A 24,741-nucleotide genomic window follows, 5' to 3' on the forward strand; every position below is an offset into this window, starting at 1 on the left:
AGTATGTCAAGCTGAGGTGAATGCATCTGTCTTGGGGCTGCTCATGAAGTCGTGTGTCAGGCTAGGGATTTTCCAAATCGGAAAGCAGGCCTGAAAGTCGATTAGGAATCACTAAAAGGAAGTTTGCAGTTGGATGTGGTGAGGTATTGGAGGGAGAAGAAAGGGCCTCTTCTCTGGGGCAGGAAGTAGTGGGGAATGCACATCCAGTCAATAGAGAAGCACTTTTTAAATTCAAATATATTTTTTTTCCAATTACATGTAATAGAAGTTTTCAACATACATTTTCCAAAATTATAAGGCCCAAATGGCCTCCCTTTCTCCCTCCCTCCCTTCCCTTTTCCCTCTCGGGGACAATAAGCAATTGGATTTGCCCTATACATGAATTATCACAAGAAACATGCTTCTATATTGGTCATTGTTGCAAGAATAGACCTATACAAAACCAAACTCCCCAAATAAAACCATAAATAAATGAATGTGAGAAATCGTCTGCTTTAATCTACATTCCATTCCAACAGTCCAAGAAGCATTTTTAAGGTGCCTCTCTTATGCCTGGTACTATGCTAAACCCTAGAGAAAAAACAATAAAGGCACAAGAGAGTGGCTGCCCCACACTAATGATTTTTTTAAAATAATTTGACTTTCAATATTTGAGCCAACCATTCATTTGGGCCTTGATCAAGTCCCGTCTTACTCCTTGGACCTCAGTTTCCCCATGTGTAAAATTCAGAGAATAGACCAGGTTGCCTTAAGATCTCTGGAGAATAAGGCTGTAGAGAAACGTGAAATGATCAGCCTTGTAAAAGCTGCTGCAGTCTGTAAGCAAATAGTCCTGAAGCACAGAAGTCTTTGCAGTGACCCTGCTGCTTGCTTTCTCAAGAAACCAAGAAACTCAAGAAATCAACAGTTTTGAGACCCCATCTCTGAAGGAATCATCGGAGTAGATCTAATGGCTGAATTTCAAACTTATCTCCTTTCTGCAGGAGAAAAATGTATAGGAAATATTGTAGCCACAGGGTGAAAAATATATCCCTTTTGAGGGATAAAAATGAAAGAAATCAGAGGAAAAAATAGAAATGATCCCATTTTTCAGTGCCCTTTATAGTTCTCAAGTCATTTCATTAGGAGAATTAAAACAAATAAATAAACCATGGGTGTGGAACCTTACATATAATACATTGATTTCTTTTGGTGACCCTTTTCTTTCCTTTATTATGTCCTTAAAAAATTAGGCTCTTCAATGAAATAACTTTGTATTTTTAAAAATTATACTCTTTAAACAATGCTACATGTATACTTCCAGCTTTGGGAAGGGGGAGGAGAAAGTGAGGGGGAGGGATCATGAATCATGTAACCCTGGAAAAATATTCTAAATAAAAATTCAAAAAATTGATTATAATAAACTCCCCATACCATAGAAGAAAGAAATTAAATTATTTTCTTCTTTAGTTTTATTTATTATATCATTTTTACCCTATTTTAGTTTTTATACCCTTTTGTTTATCCTTTGGAAATATCTGCTACATTCTATTTGGTATGTTAAATTTAAATTTGCAATTTATTCAGGTAGTAATTAGACATATGTTACTATGAGGCATATGTGGTTATCATTGGACCATAGATTTTGAACTATAAAAGACTTTATAAGTTAAAGATTTATGTCCCCAACCCCAATTTAGAGATAAAGAAACTGAGACCAGATAAAGTAAATCTTTTGGCTGAAGTTACTCTGCTAGTAAGGGTCTGAGGCAGGATTTGAACCCAGGTCTTACCAACTCCTACTCTAGTACAAAATGGTGACTATCACTACTTAGTTGTTATTTGTTAATTAAATGGTTTTCAATATGGTACAAATAAAGCCACAAGCATCTGAACTCTGATGATTCTGGCATCCTAGACATCATGCCTGGAAGGGATGTTGAGCCAAATTCCTCATTCTGCAAGAGGACATTGAAGGGAAGTGGTAGCTGAGACTGAAGCTATGATCTCTTCATTCCCTGCCTAAGGCTCAAACCAAGACTCACCAGTCTTTTAGCCTGCAAGATCTTTGATGGTAGGTTCCATATATATTCAGCTGTTCTCTTTCACAATATCTAGGCTGCGGGTGATGCCTAGTGCTAACTTTTGTTGGGTGAATAAACCCCAGAGCATATAATTTTAGAGCAGAAAGTGATCAATTAGATCATATAGACTCACCAGTAATCATTCATTGAGCAACTCTAACACCTTCCAGTTTTTGCCAATTTATGAAAAGCTGGAGAAAAGTTTGAACAAGGAAGAAATCGTCTCTAGACTATAGTAAAACAAAGTCAGGTTTCTGGGATCCCATGGGTCCCTTGGAAGGTGATACATGTCCCATAATTAGAAAGTTTTACACAGAGCTTTTTATCTGTCAAAGATGCTAGAGATGAGATTCATGTATTGGCTTCCTGTAATGGACTAAAGGTCTTCTAGGGGGTCCCTTTCTAAGGGAAGACAATGAATCCAACCGACAGATAATCCCTTGGAGCTACTGTTGACTACAGAATCCTGGGTCTGAAGCGTGGACCATGATTGGACCATTTTAACCAGTTTAACTGTTTCTCTCTCTCTCTCTCTCTCTCTCTCTCTCTCTCTCTCTCTCTCTCTCTCTCTCTCTCTGTCTGTCTTTCTCTGTCTCTCTGTCTCTGTCTCTCTCTGTCTGTCTGTCTCTCTGTCTCTAACACTCTCTCTCTCACCCTTTCTCCCTCATCTCTTTCTCCCTCATCCCTTTCTCTCCCTCCTTTTTCTCTTTCCCTCATCCTCTTTCTCTCTCTCTTTCTCTGTCTGTCTGTCTGTCTGTCTCTCTTTCTCTGTGATTAACTCCTGCTCTGCACCACTTGATCAAGGTCAAGCTGAAAGCATTTTGGTTGAAGAAGAAAGGAGTTCCTATATGGTTAGCCTTGTGGCATACATATGTATACAGTAGTGGCATTCCCATATGGCAGTGCCCTGCCAGAAAGGGAGTTACATGTACAATCACAGGTGGCACTGTAATGTTAGCACAGCATGTCACTGACAAACAATTTAAGACCCAATTTAGCTAAAATCAGTGCCTGTTTCCCCTTACCCAGTCTGTCCCACCATCAATAGAGCCACCTTCCCCATATCTCCCCAAACCTGGCACTTGACTTTATTCCCTAAGTTATTGCCAAAATGGTGGCCACATTTCCTAGCTGACTACCATTACTGTTTCCTTACAATAGAGGGAATAATGGCATCTGGAGGTTGCAAATGTGCTGACTCTGAAAGGGCCAGATTCCTGCATGGCTAATTACCCAGAGAAGAGGAAGGCACATCCAATTGGCAGCTAATTATCTTTATTCTCCTGGGACACTGATGGATTCTCAGTGAAATAGATGCTTTGCAGCCCTGAATTGATTGCCTCAGGACTTGTCTTAAGCTGTGAACCCAGCACTAGGATCAGAGAGAAGCAGGATAGCAACTGGCTCCAAATGTTGCTTTCTCAAACTTTTCTTTCTCTTCTTCTTTTCTTTGACATCATTATCTCTGCCTTTGACTCCTCCACCATAAATCTTGCCCTTCTTTATCATTTGATGATTGTCTACTCTTCCCTTCCCCACACTTCTCTATGAAGTAGATACCACTTGGCCCAATTTACCCACTAATTTGATGAAGAAAAAATAAACAGGGAAGGAAAAGTATCAATAATGACCAAATGACAATAATATATAACAGATGGAAAGTTGGAGTCTCCTGAAGGGAACTTCAAGGACATCTAGACCAATCCTCTCATTTTACAGATGAGGAAATAGCTCTAAACAGGTAAAGTAAATAACATGATTGTCACAGAGATAGTATGTACATATTTATTTTTAGGACCCTTACCTTCTGTCCTAAAGTTTTAAAAAAATATATTGGTTCCAAGGCAGAAGAATGATAAGTGTTAGGCAATAGGGATTAAGTGACTTGCCCAGGGTCATACAACTAGAAAGTATCTGAAGTCAAATTTGAACCCAGTACCTCCCATCTCTAAGCCTGGCAGAGATGGTATTTAAACTCAGAGCTCCTGGCTCTAAGAGTAAATATCTTCTCTGAGATGCTTCACCAGCTCATAATTTATTAAGCTTTTACCTGATCACAGGAGTGGAATGAACAATAAAGGAGGTAGTACTAGATCATTTGCTGAGTCTAAGAGATGAGCTCACATTGGGTCATATGTATTTCCAGGGACCAAGAAATCTCTTCCCCGGCCATGGATGAATGTTATGAGACAAAGATGCAGTGTCTAGAGCACTGGATTGGAAATCAGGAAGAATGAGTTTTACTGATGACTGTTAGAAGCAGCTAAGTGGCATCATGAAGGAGTATTGAAGGGGGCAGCTAAGTAGTCCAGTGGATTGAGAGCCAGCCTAGAGATGGGAGGTCCTGGGTTCAAATTTGAACCTAGCTTTTTAATCCTGGGTAAGTCACTTCACTTCCACTGCCTAGTCCTTACTGCTCTTCTGCCTTGGAACTGGTATTTATACTGATTTTAAGATGGAAGGTAAGGGTTTAAGAAAAGAGAGGGAGTATTGGAGTTGGAGTCCAGGGAAAAAAGATAAGATGCTGAAGCCTTCTTTAGATACTTATCAGCTATTTGACCTAGGCAAGTAACTTAATTTCCTTCAGCCTTCTTTTCCTCATCTGAAAAATAGGCATTATTATAGCACCTTCCTCCCAGAGGTGTAGCAAGGATCAAAGGAGATGATGTTTGTTATGCTTAATTGATATATTAGTGAGATTTCTTGTTGTTAGTCTTGTTATTGTTATTATTATTATCATTTTTATAAATTGTATTTCAGAGAGAGTTGTTTGAGAATACAACTTCAGAAACTAAATAAGTCCCCTAAGGACCTTACAGTATAGCTAGGAGAGATAACGGCTTTGGTACAAATGTACACAACATAAACATAAGGATGTGTGTGTGTGTGTGTGTGTGTGTGTGTGTGTGTGTGTGTCTGAAGAGAGAGACAAAGACAGAGACAGAGAGCCAGAGAGAGAGGAGAGAAGAGAAGAGAAGAGAAGAGAAGAGAAGAGAAGAGAAGAGAAGAGAAGAGAAGAGAAGAGAAGAGAAGAGAAGAGAAGAGAAGAGAAGAGAAGAGAAGAGAAGAGGAGAGGAGAGGAGAGGAGAGGAGAGAAGAGAAAAGGAGTGGGGAGAAGGAAAGGAGAGATACATGAAGAAGTAGAGAGATTCTAAAAGATCTCAGATAGAAAGAAACTCTTGACCTGAGGCTTGAGGGAAAATGAGGGTTCTGAGACAAAAGGAATGCATTTCAAAGCAGTGGAGAGGACTCAAAGCAGCTGATGGAATTCCATGGATGAAGAACAGAAAGAACAAAACAACTCACTGTCCTCTGGGATCCCTTCTGACTCCAGATCTCACAAACTCTTCAGACCAGAGGCCAGTGAATGTGACTTGAATTCATGGGAAAACTCTAGAGCCTATAATTAGAGAGATGGTTAGGGAACATCTAGAAGGAATGTGCTGTTGCTATCAGTCACCTAGATTGTAGCCAAGCATTTTCAGCTTCCTTTGTTCTCCTTTGGGGAAAGAAGATGGAGGGAGATGGTGGTGCAATTAGAGAGGTTTAGTATCACTTAAATGGCTTGCCCCAAGGCCAGAATCCCAAGTAGCTCATTCTGTGTTACTCTATAGGGTAGAGCCAGGACCAATGACAAGATATTCTAGGGAGGCAGATTCTGAGTTTAATAAGAACTTTCTTTCAAGTATGTTGCTCTTAACCATTTTCTGATTCTAGGTCTATTTTCAATGCTCTCAGAAGCTTCAGTTCAGTGTTCTTGGAAAAGGAGAAAGCTAGGAGACTCAGTGAATTAAGAGCCAGAATTAAAGATGAGATGTACTGGCTACAAATCTGACTTCAGATACATCCTAGCTGGGTGACCCTGGACAAGTAATATCACCCCCATTGTTTGGTTCCTATTGCTCTTTTGTCTTGTAACCAATACAGAGTCTTGATTCTAAAATGGAAAGTCAGGGTTTATTTTTAAAAAGTTATTGGAAAGGAAAAAGGATAAAATCTTTTTTCTGCCTTTTTCTCCTGATTGTGCTATTTCCTATCATTCCTATCATTTCCTATCATTCACTGTTCCTCCCTAACCCCATCCACAAACAAATGGAATAAACCACATCATGAGTTCAATGAATGTTATATATGATGTTCGATGCATTTAATGCCATTTTTGTTGGGTTAACAGCACCAGTCATCCTGGACAGTGCCTCCAGGAAACTAATGATGTAGCAATGGAGAAGAAGGAATATTTGGAGTTGGGGAATCTGGATTCAAGTAACCCCTCCCTTGCTACAAGTCCCAGTCTCTCTGAGCCTCATTTTCCTCATCTATAAAACATAGATATTGGACAATAGGGCCTCTGAAGTCCTTTTCTACCACTGAGCTATTATTTAGGTTCAAATCTTATTTTGACTCCTTATGACCCAAGTGATCCTGGAAAAGTCATTTTGAATTGGAAGACTGTAAAATAATGGAATTTGGTTAGATTATCTCTTAGGCCCCCATTAGTCCTCAGTTCTATGTTCATGTGATTCCCTGATTCTTAGGGTTCATAGTCCATGTCTAGGATGAAAAAAAATAATGTGCCCTGTTCCTCTGTTGTTAACCAGGGACTTTACTGAATTCAAAGTGCAGAATGAGTCATCAATTTTGGGTCATGACCACTGGAGTTTATTGTGCTCTACTGTGCATATTGTTTGTAATGATTTTTTTTCTTCCTTTCTTCTTTTATTTCTTCAGTAACGATGGTTGGGAAGAGAAGAGGGAGGTAAGAGGGAGGAGTGTGAAAACAGAAAGGAAAGAGAGAAGAGAGGACAGAGGAGAGAGAAAAAATAGAGAGAGAACAAGAGAATCAATGCTTTTTAATTGAAAAAAATAAAACAATTGAATGACTTACCAACCCCTACACATGAATCCAACATATTTCCTTCCTTCATTCCTCCCTCTCTCTCTCCTTACCCCTTTCTCCTTCTCTTGTTTTATCCTTTCTTACCTTCCCTTTTTCTTTCCTTCCTTCCTTCCCTCCTTCCCTCCTTCCTTCCTTCCTTCCTTCCTTCCCTCCTTCCCTCCTTCCTTCCTTCCTTCCTTCCTTCCTTCCTTCCTTCCTTCCTTCCTTCCTTCCTTCCTCCCTCCCTCCCTTCCTTCCTTCCTTCCTTCCTTCCTTCCTTCCTTCCTTCCTTCCTTCCTTCCTTCCTTCCTTCCTTCCTTCCTTCCTTCCTTCCTTCCTTCCTTCCTTCCTTCCCTTTTTCTTTTTTTTCTCCCCACTTATTTTTTAAAGCTTATTTACTTAATTAATTTAGAATAGTTTTCCATGGTTACACAATTCATGTTTTTTCCCCTCCCCTCCTCCTCCCACCCCTATAGCCAATGCACAATTCCTCTGGGTTTTTTACATGTATCATTGATCAAGTTCTATTTGCATATTATTGATATTTGCACTAGGGTGATCACTTAAAGTCTACAACCCCAATCACATCCCCATCAACTCATGTGATCAAGCAGTTGTTTTTCTTCTGTGTTTCTACTGTGTTTCTACTCTCACAGTTCTTCCTCTGGATGCCTCACCTTCTATCTTAAAATCAATATTAAGGATCACTTCCAAAGCAGAAAAGAGGAAAGGGTTAGGCAACTGAGGTTAAATGACTTGCTCAGGGTCACACAACTAGGGAGGGTCTGAGGCCAGATTTGAACCCCAGGAGTAATTCACTATACCCTGAGCTACCTAGCTGTCCCTCAACACATTTTCTTTATGAAATAACACTATCCTTTAAAACCTCACTCAAACACAAACTCCTTGAGTTCGTTTTCTTTGCAGCCTGTGACCAGAAACAACTCTCCCTCCAGACTTGACATAGCTTTTTGCTCTGTAACTCTGCACAGGTATAAATGATCATACATTATAATCCTCAGTGTTTCTTTCCCACCCCCTGGAGGTCTATAAGTTTCATGAGGGCAGGGGCGATGCTTCAACTCTCCTAGCACCAGCCTGATGATCTCTACACAGCTGAGTGTCAGCAATATTTGTCCATTGTTTTTGATGAAATTCAATGCTTTAGTGATGCTCTTCTCACTTGTCTGCCTAACAGGTTCTCTCATCTTGAAGAGCGACCTGTTTTTCCCCAGACTCGCTCTCAGAAATCCGAATAATAAAACTTTTCAAAGATAAATCTGAAAGAAAAAAAACATTCCTGCCCATTTTGGGGTTAATAAAATCTCACATTCTCCCTCTGAAGAGCAAGCCGCCTTTTTCTCCACCTGATGGATTGCCTTCCAAAGACTGTCCCTAAGTGAGATTGCATTATTGAGCTGACGGGCAAGTTGCTGGCTAATCCTGTCAGACACTACTTTATTACAATCTTCAAGTATCAGCAAGTATCAGCAGGCATCCTGGGGCACTGTGGGGCACAGGCATTCATGAGAAATGGAAAAATCAAATCAAAGAGAAAGCTACAAAGCTGAGCAGATCACTTCAAGGATGGAAAGCATTCGGAGAGGCCACCGGGATGATCCCAGAATTAATTTTGTTTCCTGTTGCAGTAAGATAAGTAGTGAAATATTTTGCAACTTTATTTTGGGTCTCTTTATTGGGATTATTTGTCCTCCCATCAGAGAGATGTGGGAAAGTGCGCAGGACTCAGGATTTAGAAGCAGAGCACCTGAATTCCAATCACAGTTTTGCAGATGGACTTTGGACAAAATCACTTTGCCTGTCAGCCTTAGTTTGCTAATCTGTAAAATTCAGGGAGGAGTGGGGCAGCTGGGTGGCTCAGTGGATGGAGACCCAGGCCTGGAGATGGGAGTTTCTGGGTTCAAATCTGGCCTCAGACACTTCCCACCTGTGTGACCCTGGGCAAGTCACTTAACTCCCCTTCCCTAGCCCTTACCTCTTTTCTGCCTCAGAAACAATACATATTATTGATTCTAATATGGAATGTGAGGGTTTAAAAAAAACTAAGCCTTTGTTTGCTTAGACCTTAGCATGGTGTCTGGCACATAGTTGATGCTTAATAATGTTTATTGAATCTGACTCTGACTCACCTTTTTTTCTCAGGGATTTACAGTATTCATGCATGAGGTCTTTAATATACACATTGAAGTCCACTCCAACACCCCAGCCTCTCTGGTTCATCAATCTCCTGAATGTTAAGGACCTACATCTTCCATCCTCTTTGGCCATCTAGGTCAAACCTCACCTAGACCTCAACATCAGTTCTACCAGTGAACCATCACTGGTTATTATATCTCAGATTTCCCTTTCTGATTATAATCAGCTGCCCTCCTATCTTTTCTTCTCCCTTCCTTCCATGGTCTTCACCATGACCTCTAGTAACTCTAAGCCCCCATTTCCCCAAACTCTTCCTGATACTCTGGTCTCACTCTCCTCTCTACATGATATTCAGCCCAATGATTGGCCTATTCTACTGTATACCATCCACGGCCCTCGACCCCTTTGTGCCTTCATTTGTTCATAGTTCCTGGAAAGAATGGTCTGCCAAATGGTCAAAGGATATGAATAAGCAATTTTCAGATGAAGAAATCAAAGTCATAAATGATCATATGGAAAAAAATGTCCTAGATCACTCTTGATTAGAGAAATGCAATTTCTCTAATTAAATAAATAATATTAATCGATTAATAATGATGAATAATAATAAAATAAAAATAAATTACAACAACACTAATGTACTACCTCACCCATATCAAATTGACCAATATGGCAATAAAGAAAAGTGGTAAATGTTGGAGGGGACACTGATGCATTGTTGGTGGAGTTGTGAACTGATCCAACCAATCTGGAGGGCAAATTTGGAGCTATACCCAAAGGACTTTGAAACTGTGCATACTTTTTGATCCTGTAATACTGCTACTGGGTCTGTATTCCTAAGAGATAATGAAAAAAAGGGGAAAGGACCTACTTGTACAAAACTATTTATAGCTGCTCTTTTTGCAATGACGATGTATTGGAAACTGACAGAATGCCCATCAATTGGGGAATGGCTGAACACGTTGTAGTACATGTTGTTAATGGAATACTGTTGTGCTCTAAGAAATGATGAGCAAGATAATTTCAGAAAGAACTGCAAAGATCTGACAGAACTGATGCAGAGTGAAATAAGCAGAACTGGGAGAACATCGTACACAGTAACAGCAATATTGTCTATCTGAGAAAACTTGGCTATTCTCAGCCATACACTGACTTGGGACAATCCTGAAAGACTTATGAGGAAAAAGGCTCTCCACCTCCAGAGAAAGAACTGTGGGAGTCGTCTTTCACATCAGTGGATTTTTGGTCTTATATTTAGGTTTTGGTAATGTATGAGTTTGCTCTTATGATGATGCCCAATACGCAAGTGTGTTTTGTATGACAATAAAAGTAAAATTTAAGAAAAAAAGAGAGTGGGTCTACCCTCACTGCCTGGCTTCCAGCTCCTGGTTTTCCCACTAAACCTGCCTCCTGACTGCCCCTGAACATGTGTCATCAGGATGACTTTTCATTTGTACCTCAATGGGAAGCAGGACAATGTCAGAGCTAGGTGTGATAGTGGAAGAGCTTTTATGTGAAAGGTACTGGACAGGGCAAGGAGACAGGCTCAGAGGAGTCCCCCAAAGCAACAACAGATGAGATTCCCTAGAGACTGACTTTGCTGATTTCATAACTTCTCCCCCAGCTAGCCCTGATTTGCCAAGGCTGGGAACCTCGATATAGATTTTTCAAGTTCATTAGCACTGCAGAATAGTTGCTCAGTGGATGTTCCCTTTAGAAAATGCCTTGTCCCTAGATTAGAGGATCGGTGCATGTGCATGTGCATGTCTCTGTGTGTGTGTGTGTGTATGTGTGTGTGTGTGTGTGTGAAGGCAGTGTGAAAGATCTCAAGGTGTTCTCCCTGTGCCCCTATTATTCTTGACTTCTGGTCAGCCTCTCCCAGTCTTAGAGAAAGCTTTTTCTTTTTCTTTTGCAGTGAAGCTGTTGGAAAAACCGATAAGTGGCATATGAGGCAATATCCAACAAATGGAAACATGTCCTGGAGAGTTTCCACCTCCCTGCTTTAGTGAATTGTTGGGTTGGTACATAGAGGAGGGAGGAACCTCCACAAACAATTCTCAAGGTCAGAGAGGGACAGAGAAGCTCCCTGAGTTCTGTCCTTTGATTCTTGTTTGGGGCTATCAGGATGGAGTGGATATTCAGTGAACCCTCTTCCCTTATAGAAATATGAGTAGCTTTTCTTGTTGAGGTATACACACACACACACACACACACACACACACACATATACATGGAGAGAGAGACAGAGACAGAGACAGAGACAGAGAGAGGGACAGAGAGAGACAGAGAGACAGAGAGAGACAGAGAGAGAGACAGAGAGAGAGAGAGACAGAGAGAGACAGAGAGACAGAGAGAGGAGAGACAGAGAGATAGAGAGAGAGAGGGGGGGGGGGAAGGAGAGGGAGACAGAGAGAGGGACAGAGAGACAAAGAGAGACAGACAGACAGAGAGAAAGAGAGAGAGAGACTGAGAGAGGAGAGAGAGAGAGACAGAAAGATAGACAGAGAGAGAGTGTGTGAGAGAGACAGAAAGACACACACATATACAGAGAGAGAGAGAGAGAGAGAGAGAGAGAGAGAGAGAGAGAGAGAGAGAGAGAGAGAGAGGGAGGGAGGGAGGAAGGGAGAGAGAGAGAGAGAGGAAAGGAGAGGGAGACAGAGAGAGGGACAGAGAGACAAAGAGAGACAGACAGACAGAGAGAGAGAAAGAGAGAGAGAGAGACTGAGAGGAGAGAAAGAGAGACAGAAAGATAGAGAGAGAGTGTGTGAGAGACAGAAAGACATACACATACACACACACACACACACACACAGAGAGAGAGAGAGAGAGAGAGAGAGAGAGAATCTGAAAATCTGTCAGGCTACAGATGTGTTGTATTTTGTTGCTCCCAAGCCTGAACCCCTGATTAAAAACGCAAAGCTCTCAAGAGGAGACTCTGATAGTGAGGGAGTTCCAGTGCTTTGCTTAGTACAATGTCCTGAACATAGCAGACTCTGAATAAATTATCTGACTGGGACGAGAAAGCACATATAGGAAGGACAGCAGCAAGGTAGATAGCAAGACCCAGGAGCCCTAAAATATTATGTTAATGTTAGCATTATTATTATTAAATATTTGCTATTAATCATTATGCTTTAATCATAATATTATTTATATATAGTAGTTATTAACATATGTATTATGTAATAATTATTTTTAAATACTTTAATTGTATTCATCTTGGTTTCCAGGCTCTCTCTCTTTTTGTTTTTAACCTTCACCTTCTATCTTGGAGTCAATACTGTGTATTGGCTCCAAGGCAGAAGAGCAGGAAGGACTAGACAATGGGGGTGAAGTGACTTGCCCAGGGTCACCCAGCTGGGAAGTGTCTGAGGTCAGATTTGAACCCAGGACCTCCCATCTCTAGGCCTCAATCCACTGAGCTACCTATCCATCCCCTCCAGTCTCTCTTGCAATCTAGTAAGCTCCTCAAGGGCAGGGAGCATTTTAATTCATCCTTACATCCTTCCCCAGCTCCAATCAGTATGCCTTCCTTACACATAATAGATGGTCAGTGTGTTTGGTGAGTTAAACCAAATTCTCCAAAACAAATCTCTCTCAAAGATTTAGAATGTGAAGCCCCACTAATGAATGTCATCAAAGGGAGCAGTGGCATGACTTACAAAGGTACAAAATAGGGCACAGACTGGCAGTTAGCCAGACCTGAACAAAAGGCAGCAAGTCTGATCTTCGAAAAGCAAGGACACCAGAAAAAGAATTATTCTATCACAATCCCCTTAGAAAGGGCAAAAAAAAATCAAGACAGCAGAAAATATTCAGCTTTGTGGATGTAGCTTGTATGGTTTGAGTCCAAAATACCATTTTGTTTTTGAGTATCGTAGAGTCAGAGCTTGAAAGGAAACTCAGAGGTCATCAAGTCTAATTTCTTCATTTTACAGATGGGAAAACAAAGGCTTAAAGAGATTGTGACTTACCCAAGGTCACACAGCTACTAGGTGTCAAAGGCAAGATTTAAACACCCAATTCCAGTCGAATACTCTAACTACTCTAGTTTATGGCCTCTCAAATACTGATGAAATGAAATCATCAACTTTTCTTTTCCTTTTCATTTTTAGTGTTTTTTCCCCAATTACATGTTGATCCAATTTTTAATGAGTCTTCTTACATTTTGCTATCCACATTCTCTCTCCCTCCCTCCCAAGATGGCAGCTAATGGGCTATAGGTTGTACATGTGCTCTCGTGCAATGATTAGTTCCATGTCCATGTTGTGAAAGAAGATATCTATCTCTTATACAAGAAAAAAAAACTCATGAAGAAAATAAAATGGGAAATGGCTTGCTTAACTCTCCTTCTCACAGGTCGCAGTAGACATCCTTTTGGTCCCTGCCTCTATGCATAATAGAAGCCACTGGACCAGAGGATGCCTGTGGTCCCTCTCAGTTCTGAAGTGGTACAGATTGCCCTGCAGATGGGTTGCAAATGTCCATGTCCCAAATGGACGTTTCCCATTGATTTAGTCCAAAAGCTTTTGAGCTTCTATTGTTTTTTTTATTTTTATTTATTTTTTATTATTTTTTTTCTTTTGGACTAAGGGGTAGAAAGATGAACAAAACGCTCTGCTTTCTGAGACACCAGATTGTAGAGGGAAGTGGAGATAAGAATCTGAAGAACTATGAAAAACAACGAAAGATGATTATGCCAAAGGAGTTCATCATTTAGGCAGATAGGTGAGTAGCAGTGGTCAAAGCCTCTGGTGAAAATATCCAGTTCCTGACCTCCTGTAATTTACTAGAAAGAAAACTTGCTCTAGAAACATAAGATTTGGGTTCAAATCCTCCCAATCTTAATTCCCTGGACCTCAGTTTTCTCACCTGAAGGGGCTCCATGGTTCCTTTCTACCTATGATCTTAAATTGCATTATTTCCCTGGCTCTGTTTTCCTTATCTGTAAATGAGATATGGACTAGGTGATTTCTAAGGTGACTTCCAAGTATAGGTCTATAATCCTAACCCCTCTGGACCTCAGTTTCTCCATCTGTAAAATGCTGGATTCAGTGGCCTCTGAGGCTCTTTCTAGGTCTGGGGTACCATGATCCTATAAGTCTCTACCCCTATACTAATTTCACCTTTGGGAGTGAAAACTAGTCATTGTTGGGTTTGAGATTAGTGTCTAGTGTGATAGTTGTCCTTCCCTACATGCATACACATATACCATCCCATGTGGATGAACGTGAATTTTTCCAAAAAACAAGGAGCCATTTCTTAGGAATGTCCACCTGATCACAAATTAAAAAAAAATGGAATCAACCTTCCTATCTTACCAATGGGGAAACTGAGGCTGGAGGATGTTTGATGACATTCCCAAGGTCACTCAAGTAATCAATAAACATCAGAGGGAAAATTCAAACTCAGCTCCTCTGACTCCTGGCCCAGAATATTTTCTACCAAATCATATTGCTGGGCCAGCTAAGTGGCATGGTGGATAGAGACCCAGGACTGGAGTCTGTCCTGGACCATTTCCTCACTGTGGCACCCTGGGTAAGCCACAACCCCATTTGCCTAGCCCTTGCCCATCTGGCTCAGAAATTGTCACTGAGACAGAAAGTAAGGATTAAAAACAATACTGTCTATCCTAAACTCTATCGCTGTCCTCAGCTACCATTAGGTAATTAAAACTAAATTGACCTGACCGCACTGTGTGTTTTTTTCCAAAAAGACAAAGGCAGGAAGGCTGTAGTAATTACTGAACACCAGAAACCAGAGAATTGTCAAGTCCTCGAGATGCAAGGATGTCCTCAGATGTCCCCTGGTCCAGCCACCTCTGCAGTACTGATGTCTTGGGCAACGCTCCATCCAGTGGCCATGTCAGCTCTGCTCGAATGATCCGAGAGCCCATTTTATTGTTGGTAGGTCCTAGTTATTAGAACATTGCACCAAAGTCTATCGCCTTGTCACTTCCTCCTCTTTGGTCCTCTTTCTGCCCTCTGGGGCTACCCAGAACAAGTCTGATCCTTTTTTTCTAATAAGGGGCCTCTTACAATATTGCAAGACAGAAATCATCCCCCACCACCTCTCTCTGCCTTGCTCAGTCTGTCCTTTTGTTAAAAAATCCCCGTCCCTTCAGCCATCCCTCAAATAGAATCATTAGAGCTACAGGGAGCCTTCTATTTTACAGATAGGGAAACTGAGGTCAAGAGAGTTTGCATGACTTGTTAATGGTCACCCAGGAGGATTCCAATCTAAACCCTTTATTTGAACTGAAAATTATGGCAGATGGAGAATTTGAACCCAGGTGCTCTGACTGCAGTGACAGGCTTGGGTTGCCTCAGTATCTCCATCATCCTCTTATCATTCTGGGATTTGTCCACACCCCAGTTAAACTCCAGGATCCAGAAGGAAAACCAGTACTTCCACTGTGGTCTGTCCAGTCCAGAAAACACTTTTGCCTCTCTCTGTGTCTCTCTTAATCTAGCTTGAGGGGGATCAATCCAATTAGTGATTTTCCCATAATTCTCTTCAGCACAAGGGGGCGCTCAAGTTCCAAATTGGGACCACATTGGCAAATGGAACATTTCCCAAATGAATTGTTCTGTTTAACCAACAGAATTAGCAGGAGTCTTTTGGAGGAACCCTGTGTCCACTTGGACTTGGCAGAGGTTTCCGAAGTCACAACATGTAGATGGAATTGAATCGGGATGGATGGAAATGATTCTCCACCATGGGACAGCTCAGCACAATGGTAGACATACGGTTCTTTCCTTGTAAGTGAAAGGTAGCAACTCATTCTGTGGTCTTCAATAGGACCTTTGGGATCAAAATTCATCCATCTGCCAATGTAAACTCTAGCGTGCTTGGCGATCAAGTAATGCAACCATGAGAGAAAAAACATGGCAGAGAGGAAGGACCATTGAACTAGGAGTCAAGTCATCCTAGATCTAGATGGAAGGAGTCTCAGCCATCACTTTCAACCTCCTCATCTTATCAATTAGGGAAACTGAGACCAAGGAAGTCAGGTGACTTTGGTCATAGTACCATTGACCGAAATGGAAAGGAACCTCAGTGGTCATCAGCAAATCCACTTCTTTTTCTGATGGAGAAACTAAAGCTAATGGAATTTAAGTGTCTTGGGATCATCAACTTTGGCTCTAGAAGGGACCTCACAGTCCATCTGGTCTAACCCCTTCATTTTACAGGTGAAAAAAGTGGGAGTAAAGTTCAAGGAAGTGAAAAGACTTACGATATACCCAGAGTTGGCTTTAGAAGTCATTGAGTCCAAATGCCCGATTCTAAAGATGACAAAACAGAATTAGGGAGGTGGCTTAGTCAAGGTTACACAAGCATCAGAAGGAAGATTAGGATTTGAACCCAGTTCCAGGACCCCTGAGTCAGTGCTCTTTCCAAGGCACCACATGGCTTCAGGTATCTACCATCTTGTAACAGGAGCAGATCACAGACTAGCTTTTCTTATTTGTCAGTGATGGTTATGATGATAACTAACATTTATATAGTGCTTTAAAATTTGTGAAGCACTTTCCAAAAGTTATTTCATTTGAACTCCATAACCCTTGAGAGGTAAATGCCATTATTTTCCCCATTTTATAGGTGAGGAAAATGAGGCAGAGGTTAAGTGACTTTCTCAAGGTCACTAAACAAGTATCTGAATTCAGTTCTCTGACTAGAGGTCCAAAGCTTGAACCAATGTGCCACCTAATTGCCCCTCTGAAGATCAGAAAATCAGAGTTAACAAGATTGAGGTTAGTTTCTCATCTGGTGCCTGTTGACTGTGTGATACTGGACAAGTCACTTGAAACTTCTTGGTGCCCCAGCTAGCTCGCCAAGATTATAACTGACTGAGTAATTATTAATATGCTTTGGCAGGGGCCATCTCCTTTCATTCCCACATGTCTGTCCCTCCCTCCCTCCCTCCCTCTTTCTCCCTTTCTCTATCTCCTCTCTCCTTTCTCTCTCTTTCTTCCTCTCCTCTTTCTCTCTCCCTCTCCCTCTCTCTCCCTGTCTCTCTTTTTGTCCCTTCCCCTGTCTCTGCCTATCTGTCTGTCTCTCTTCCTCTCCCTCCCTTCCTCCCTCCCCCCTTTTCTCTCCCTCTTTCTCTCCTTCCTCCTTCTGTCTCTGTTTCTCTTTCTCTCTCTCTCTCTTTCCCCCTCCCTCTTTCTCCCTTTCTCTCTCCTCTCTCCTTTCTCTCTCTTTTTCTCCCCTCTCTCCCTCTCTCTCTCCCTGTCTCTCTTTCTGTCTCTCCCTCTCTGTCTCTCTTCCTCTCCCTCCCTTCCTCCCTCCCCCTTTTCTCTCCCCCCTCTCTCCTTCTTCCTTCTGTCTCTGTCTTTATTTCTCTGTCTCTCTCTTTCCCCCTCCCTCCCTTCCTCCCTTCCTCACTCCCTCTTTCTCCCTCCCTCCCCCCTCTCTCTGTCTCTCTCTGTCTCTCCTCTTTCTCCATCTGTCTATTTCTCTCTCTCTCTGTTTTAATTCTCTTTCGCAATTGAAAACATAAAAGAATAAAATTCATCAAGAAATTGAAGTACATTTTTGAGGAATAGCAATTTAAAGCTTGAAAAGAATCTCAGAGGCCATCTGCTATATCCCCTTCATTTTTCAGATGAAGAAACTGAGGCGCAGAGCAATTTAAGTGATTTATCCAAGGTCACACTGTAAATGCCAGAGAGGTCATATTTGAACTGAGGTCTTCTGACTCTAGAACTGGGTTTAACAAGCTCCTAAAAACTTCTGCTTCCCGCCCCCTTTTTTTTCTATCTTTATACAGTATACTGCATCAGGGCTATCTGGCCAGTACAGGTTGTGGTTATTTAAGCCCCCAAAGCAAATGTAGTTGGACATCTTGACTTAATCATTGTGAAATCAAGTAGTGGTCCAAGTAGTGCAGTGTTGTTGGGGGGGGGTCTTTATAGCATGATGCCCAGGAGGAGTCCAAAGGGTTAATGGCAACATATCAGTTCTCTGGCACTTGGGATTGTATGCAAAATGGTCCTGCTGTCAGGCAGATGGTGATGCTCTTCTTTCATTGTCTGTTTGACTTCCCAGCCCTTCCTAAAAATAAATTAAGGCCATATTGGGAACCAGTGATTTTATTGCTGGCAGGACTTCATAACGGAGGAAACAGAGTAGATGATGGCTACCAGCTCTGCGTGGCCTGTAGGTCTTGCCTCAAAGTTAATCTGTATCCCAATAAGGGATGCTATGGAGGTCAAAATCCCTCCTTCTCTCACCATCTCCTCATAATTCCATTCCAGTTTTGCTAAATGGAATCCATGGAATGTTCCGGAAGGAGAAGGATGGGTCATCAAGATTTGTCATTGTTATTTTTGATCCTTTTTTTGTCATGCCAGACTCTTCACGATCCCATTTGGAGTTTTCTTGGCGATGGTGCTGGAGCTGTGCACCATTTCTTTCTCCAACTCTTTTTACAGATGAAGAAACTGAAATGAATAGGGTTAAGTGACTCGCCCAGGGGGCCATAGCTAGTGAGTGTCTGAGGGCAGATTTGAAATTCCTCAAATGAGTCTTTCTGACTCCAGGCCTGGTGCTCTAACCACTGGGAAACCTAGCTGCCCAATAAAAAAGAACTTTATTTTTCAAAATAAAAAGTATTTTAGGGGTTTTTAAGGCATTTATTTATTTGGGGAAGCATGTTGAATCTTTAGAAAGTGGAATAAGAAGGCCATAGATTTAGAAATCAAGGGGCCATAGAGGCCAGCAAGTGGAAGACCCTCAATTTCACCCCTGAAGTCTTCAGACGTTAAGTGAATGGCCCAACATCACCCAGGATTTTAAGTAGACTAGGTAGGATTTGAACGTGAATCCTGTGATTTCAAACCCTTAAAGTGGTTTTTTTTCCCATTTTTAGCATTTTCCAAATTTGAAAGAGAAAACAACTTTCTTAAATCATCAAACAGAATAAAAATAACACTTTAATGAATACCTTTCAAAGGCTGTAGAACTCTAAAGCTATTTACAAGCTTTGGCTTTATTTCATTTTTCTCTCATTTTCCTTTTAAAATAGTTTCCATTTTTAATCTCAGGTTTGGAGATGGCTCTCTCCATCCCATCCCAGAAGTCTAACAGGGCTGGATGATTAGGAGATGTGGAGAGTGCCAGGCAGATAAAGGGTATTATGGGATTTTACAGCCAGCCATGCTGTGGCCACCCACCGGAAGGAAAACAGATTTGGCTTTAGCCTTCCAGGCTATGGTGCAGTGCCCAGTCTGTCTCCCCACTGTGTCCCAGGCTGTCAGGTAATGTTGAAATGTAAGATGCACCTCTTCTCTCCAGGTCTCTATCTTAATTACCCAGATTCTTGCATCTCAGAATTTATCTCTCACGGTCCATAAGGCACAGATCCTGGGAAAGAGAAGGGCTGCGAGAGAAAGGCGGGTTACTCTGTGGGAAACTGGGAACTGGCCCATCCAAAAGGAGAGGCACCCACCAATGTGGTAATTCACCATGATGGAAGGGACTTGGGAATTTCTGATAGAAGGTGTAGTGAGAATAACCTCCTTGTAGCCCAAGCCTTGACCCAAACTCAAGGATTGTGGACCAGAACCAGTCACCTCCTCTAAAGCAGTCAGAAACAAGACAAGCACCTTGGAGAGAGCATTGACTTTCTGGTTAGAGGATGTTGGAGCCACCATTGTGACCCTGGGCAAGTCACTTCCTTTCTGGGACTGAGTTTTGTTACCTGACAAAGGAAGGGATCAGAGGACGTGGCTCTGAATTCCCTTTCAGGTTCAATGAATTCCTTGCCTGTGTGGTCTCGAGTAAATTCTCTAATCTCTTTGTCTCTCAGTTTCCCCATCTGTAAAATCAGGGGGTTGCCTCTGAGGCCCCTCTCAGCTTTAGACTTACCATCCTTAGTCTAACAAGCAGCAGGAGCACAATCAAATAATCAGCACTGAGAGGAACCTTAGAATTGTTAGAGGGGAAGCAACAACTTAGAATCAGAAAGACCTGGGTTCAAAACCTGCCTCTGAAAAAGAGGATCCATATGACCCCGCCTAAGTCATTTTTCCCTCGATTTCCTCATTTGCAAAAATGAGGAGAATTGGATCTGATGGTTTCTAAGATCCCTTTTAGTTCCAAATCTGTGATATATCATACAAAGACCTCAGAGTGTACATAGTTTAACCCTTTACTGAAGAAAAATCATCTCTACAACATCCCTGACAGGCAGCCATTCAGTCCTTGGTGCAGCTCAAAAATGGCAGCCCAAGAGACAAGTAGCTGAAGGTTTTCACTGCCATAAAGCTGAACAGTCCTCTCTCCACATCACACTTAAGTGGCGATTCCTCCTGCTGTCTGGATTCAAACCCAAGCCTAACCCTTTTCCAGGACTAGATAGGATGGCACCATATCCAAGTTCTGCTTTAGAAAGTTCTACTTGGAAAAACTTATTCTCCTGAAGTCCTTCTGGAATAGAGTCTTATTTGTTGCCCTTCAGTTGTTTCAGTCACATCCAACTCTTCGTGACCCCATTTAGAGATTTGTTTTTGGCAAAGATTTTGGAGTGGTTTGCCATTTCTGTCAGCTCATTTTCCAAATGAGGAAACTGAGGCAAACGGGAGAAGTGACTTGGTCAGGGTCACACAGCTATTAAGTACTTGTCTGAAGATGGATTTGAACTGAGGTCTTTCAAACTCCAGGTTTAGCACTCTACTGTGACAAAGACAGAGACTCACTGATTAATACCAGATTCCATCACAATAGCCCCTTTTTAAAAGCATCACCAGAAGAGATAATGTACCAATACAAACTAGGCTTTGCTCAGGACTCCGGAATAGGTATGAGGAACAAATTACTGATCTTCTACCTCAGTCAGAACTAGTTATAAGTGAAACACTTGATCTCCAGGAGGAGATTTTGGACCAATAGAGACGGCATTTCATCTCCCCTCACTGAGGGGTCTGGTTTGGAGCAGCTGTTTGGGATGTTGTATCTGAGCAAGGCACTGGAACTCCATCACTTCCCTCCACTGGGTGGATGTGGCTGGTTCTGCCCAAAAGGAGGACAGATTTGACTGGTTCTGGCTTTAGAGGGCAGAATCAGGTGAGACAGACATGAGTTACAGAGAGTTAAGTTTATGTTGCTGTCAGAAGAAAAAGAGCCCCCAAACGCCCTAACATTAAGGACGTACAAGTAATAGAATGGGCATCCCCAAGAAGCAATGGGTCCCTCCTTCTTGGGATTCTCCAAGGATGACATCTGGGATCCAGTGATTATAGTGAAACTCCATTCAGTTATTAGGGGAACTAAATGGCTGTTGAGATTCCTCCTCCAATTCTGTGATTCTCTAACATATACCAAATGATATCAGCTCTTCTAACTTTTACACACTTCCTAATCTTTCGCAGGTTCATGTATGGGTCACAGGTATTTCAAAATTAATGCATAACTTATTGGTAGTCCATAAATGATCAACGTGATTCTTCATTCTCTCCAGCGTACTGGGCTTTTTCCTAGTCCTATAATTCTCTACATTCAACACCATTCCATAGTTTAGACTATCCTGAGAAAGGAACCGAATATGGTGTCTCTATAGGCAGTACTCCAACAATTGCTGGTGAGTCTATCCTTAATCTAAGAGAGCCAATCAAATTCATGGTGCTACTTCCCTGAAATCATGTGCCTCCCTAGAACTGAGATGCATTTTGAGATTTCGAGTCAGAGAACCTCACTCTCTTCCTAGCCAACCCAACCATCTGAATATTTTACGCTAATAGCAGAGGACAAATCGATGCCCCTAGCTCATCAAATTCCGGCTTCTGTCCTTTCCCGAAGCTAATTCTAGAACTGGGCCATTTTGACTATTCTCTTCTCTTCCAGAGCCATTCTGCTCAGGAAATTCCTCTTCTTTGGAGAGAAGGTCTCAAACATGGAGTTACCTGGGAGGCAAGCCACTAGGCTATATGTATGCACCCTGGAAATTCCCCCTTTCTAATAAGGATGGCAGGATTCACAAATGACATTTCCCTTTGCTACTCTAAAAAGTACTGCTACATTCTGGTCTAGATTTGGGCCTTTTCATTTAATCACTCATCTCCTTGGGCTATATGTAAAACAACTGGAAACAGTACATATTCATCAGTCAGGGAAATGGCAAAGCAAGTTTTGGCAAATGTAATGGAATATTAATGTGTTTAAGAAAAGATGAATCTAATGCCAAGAAGCATGGGAAAACACATGAACTCATGATAAGGGAGATTAGCAGAACTAGCAACACAATACACGTAATAGCCATAACAATTGTATAATTTAAAATCTGTTGCCCTAAAAAAGAACTACATTTCTTGGGAGCCCACTGACTTCCTGTCCTAACATATTTCCTGTAGAGAGAGAATATTAGCGAGTGGGCAGGCCTCTTGGTCATCTTTGGCATGAGAACAGCAAGCATGGTGATGGTGGTAAGCTAAGGATGGGGATTTTAAAATGGGCTAATCAGCCACGGGCATGTGGTCTTTATTTTGTATCCTCTTTGTATCCCTATTTCTAGTGATCATTTACTAAATCCCTTAAAATATAATATTACTTTTATTGACATTTAATTTTAATTTTTACACAACGTACTTGGAAAGAATAAAAAATAAAATTGAATGTTTTGAAGCTATGATGACCAAGCTTGACTCCAAAGAAAAAATATAGGAAAGCACCTCTCCTCGATGTTTTACAAGGCTGGAGGGCTGTGAGTATGGAACACTGCACGTGCTATCTATTGTTCATCCTTCATTTTCAAAGAGAACCAGTGATGTCATGGGGTGATGTCTTAACTCGTGTGTGACTTGGATCGAAGTGAGGCAGAGTTGCCCAAAGTCATCAGCCTCACTCCCTCTTCCAGAATCATCCAAATCCATTGGCAAGACAAAAGCAAAGACATCTCAGGTGATGGCCTGAGATGCATTATATGACCTTGCGGTCTTCAATGTCTAACCAAGCTCTAAGGACTCCATAGTACCTGCTCTGGCTACCTCCATGGCCATTATTGGAATGAATTGTTCTCCTCTGCCTATTCAGCTCAGGGAAGTCTTCTTGGGTTTGGGATTGAGGAGGGGTGCATTAAGAGATGCAAATGAAGCAAAAACTGAGATAACCAACCACACAAGTAAAACCCAGTGGAATTGCTCATCAGCTATAAGGTGAGGGAGAGGAGAAGAGGGAGAAGAACATAAATCATGTGACCATGGAAAAAGATTCTAAATGAAATAATTAAATATTTTTTTCAATTAAAAAACTGAGATAGCCATATATGAATGTACAGTCATTTCCAAGGATTGTCCTTCTTGGACCACATAGGAGAAGGTGTGTTTTCTTCACTATGACAGCCAATAATGATGTCCTTTTCATCCTACCTTGTTCTCTACCACCACCTGGAGCACTCAGGAAGTTTCCAGAAGAAATGTGGGAATGAAAAGCACCAAATATGAGCACAAAGTAATGAACTTCTTCAGCAATCCTTCCTCCCAACAGTCACTGCCAACTTTTAGATTATAGGATTATTGACTTGGAACTAGAAGAAGTCCTTGGCCCTAGAGGTTAAGCGATTTGTCTATGATTATACCAATAGTTAATGTTTGAAAGATTTGACCCCAGATCTTCCCGGTCCCAAATCCAATGTTCTATATATCAGTACATTCTGGGGAAGTGCCAATTACTGGGATTCAATCAGATATCGTATCTTTAGTTCTCTCGGTAGGATGCCAACGGACATGTCCATACCCTCCATAGAAGGTTCTTAAAGCTTCCAAAGGCTCCCTTCACCAGACTGAAATCACCAAGACAACTTTCACGTCTTCACCTAAGGAAAGCTGGCTTAGGGCAGATGTTCAGCTTGGAGTCTTGGGGGGGGGGGGTTGGGGTGATGGTGATGGTTATCATCTCAGTTCTCCATGTGAACAGTTTGTCTGTGATCTTGAACAACATGCTCTGGGCCTCTCTGAAGCTCTTATTTAAAATCTTGTTCTTGGGGGCACCTAGGTAGCTCAATGGATGGAGAGCCAGGCCTAGAGACAGAAGGTCCTGAGTTCAAATCTGGCCTCTGACACTTCCTAGCTGTGTGACCCTGGGCAAGTCACTTAACCCTCATTGCCTAGCCCTTACCACTCTTCTGCCTTAGAACCAATACACAGTACTGATTCTAAGACAGAAGGCAAGGGTTTAAAAATAAAATAAATTAAATTAAAACCATTTTTTAACCCCAATCTGTTCTGTAGTGCACCACAGTACTTACATGGTGATAAGGCTCTAATCCTTACTAGGCTTCTTTTTTTTTTTTTTCTTACTAGGCTTCTGCTGAAATAGAAACTTGGACCAAGCCATTACAAAACCTTTGAAAGTCCTGAAGATCATGAAATAAAGAGCTGCTTTGGGGAATAATCTTGAGGTCACTTCTTTAAATACTTTAAATTACTTTTGAATTTCAATGGCATCAATCCATACTGAGGGTTTTTTTAAATTAATTCTTACTTGGCTTATTACAGTAGTCTTCCAATGGATGTACCAGTTTTCAGATTTCTTTCTTCCTGTTTAACCAATCCCCCACTTGAAGAGGAAGAATAGTAGAAAGAGAAATGATTTGGGAATCAAAGGAACCTGAGTTCAAATCCTATCTAAAACACTATTTGAACAAAT

At 41.5% G+C, this 24,741-nt stretch overlaps 1 long non-coding RNA gene across 1 annotated transcript; it reads left to right on the plus strand.

The window, feature by feature from the left end:
- Positions 1-1,950: 1,950 nt before the first annotated feature.
- On the plus strand, positions 1,951-24,481 carry LOC103100072 (uncharacterized). The gene is made up of 4 exons (XR_008915958.1): positions 1,951-2,053; positions 13,690-13,824; positions 14,813-15,002; positions 24,396-24,481. It is a non-coding gene; the product is annotated as an uncharacterized LOC103100072 (long non-coding RNA).
- The last annotated feature ends 260 nt before the right edge of the window (positions 24,482-24,741 follow it).

The sequence above is a fragment of the Monodelphis domestica genome, chromosome 2 (assembly GCF_027887165.1).
Source record: "Monodelphis domestica isolate mMonDom1 chromosome 2, mMonDom1.pri, whole genome shotgun sequence".
NCBI lineage: Eukaryota > Metazoa > Chordata > Mammalia > Didelphimorphia > Didelphidae > Monodelphis > Monodelphis domestica.